We start from the raw sequence: 1,543 nt of genomic DNA on the forward strand, positions 1-1,543 counted from the left end.
TTTCCCTAGACCTAGGAGGGTGGGTGCTATCTTTGTGCTCTCCCTCTGCTGTGCTCCCGAGTGCCACTATCTTTTGGAGGAGAGCTGGTTTAACTTCTGGTGTCTTTATGGCTGCCACTGAGGGGATGCCCTTTGATTGCCTAGCTACGGTGGTCAGGGGTCACCTGGTGTTCCTGGGTCCCACAGGACTGTAACAATCAAAGAGACAGTTCTTGGCAGGCTACCACCTTCAGGGCACAGATAGCAAACTGAAACACAACCTTAGTCTTTCTGTGAAAGAGGCTATATGCTTGTCCTGGGGCCTAAACCTGAGGGGCAGATTTCAGGCTTGGCACACATCTAGAGGTGTATGGAGGTGCTCTCAGGGAAGATATGCTTGGGAACCATCTTTGTGCTCTCCCTTTGCCTCACTATTGCTCACTGGTATATCCCAGACAGGAGTCTATACACTCATCTCAAACCCTGAATATTGTGACTGCTGCCCATGGGACACTTCCAGATTATCTGATTCTGGTGGCTAGTGGGGCTTATGCTTGCAGTCCCACTGAACTGCATACACTTGCATACTTTAAAGGGTGCTACATGAGGGTCTGGCTTCTGATTAGCCTAAATCTAGGTGTGGACTGACTATCCCCCCTTTTGGGACACTGACAGGTCTTGGCACAACCTCAACTACTGTGAGCTATTAAAAATAAAATAGGCTGCTTGGACAAGCACAAAGGTTTGAGAGACAACCAAGAGCTAGGCCAGGGCTGAACAATGAACTTAATCTCCCACACTACATCACTGCTTCAAAACTGGAGAGGTAGCTGTGCAAAAAGATAAGAATATGTTCCAAAGGAAAGAATATGAAAATACTTCAGAAAAACACCTTAATGAAATGGGGGTAACTGATTTACCCAATAAAGGGTTCAAAGTCATGGTCATAAACATGCTCATTGGACTTAGGAGAAAAATGGATGAACATAGCCAGAATTTCAACAAAGAGTTGGAAAGTACAAGAAAGTATGAAACAGTAGTCACAGACCTGAAGAGTACAATAACTGAAGTGAAAAATATACTAGAGAAATTTAAGAACAGACTAGATGAAGAAGAAAGGATCAGTGAACTCAGACACAGAGCAGTGGAACTCAACCAATCAGAGTACAAAAAGTAAAAAGCTTGAAAAAAAGTGAAGACAGTTTAAGCAACTTATGGCACAACATCAAGCATACTACCATTTGCATTATATGGGTCCCTGAAAGAGAAAGAGAAAGGGGCAGAAAACATATTTCAAGAAATAATGGCTGGGGACTTCCCTGGTGGCGGAGTGGTTAAGAACCTGCCTGCCAATGCAGGGGACATGTGTTCGACACCTGGCCCAGAAGATCCCACATGCTGCAGAGCAACTAAGCCCGTGCACCACAACTACTGAGCCTGTGCTCTGTAAACCGCAAACCACAACTACTGAGCCCACATGCTGCAACTACTGAAGCCCACACACCTAGAGCCCCTGCTCTGCAACAAGAGTAGTCACCACAATGAGAAGCCCATGCACTGCAAC

The sequence above is a fragment of the Lipotes vexillifer genome, unplaced genomic scaffold, assembly GCF_000442215.2.
Source record: "Lipotes vexillifer unplaced genomic scaffold, Lipotes_vexillifer_v1.1 scaffold67, whole genome shotgun sequence".
Taxonomy (NCBI): Eukaryota; Metazoa; Chordata; class Mammalia; order Artiodactyla; family Lipotidae; genus Lipotes; species Lipotes vexillifer.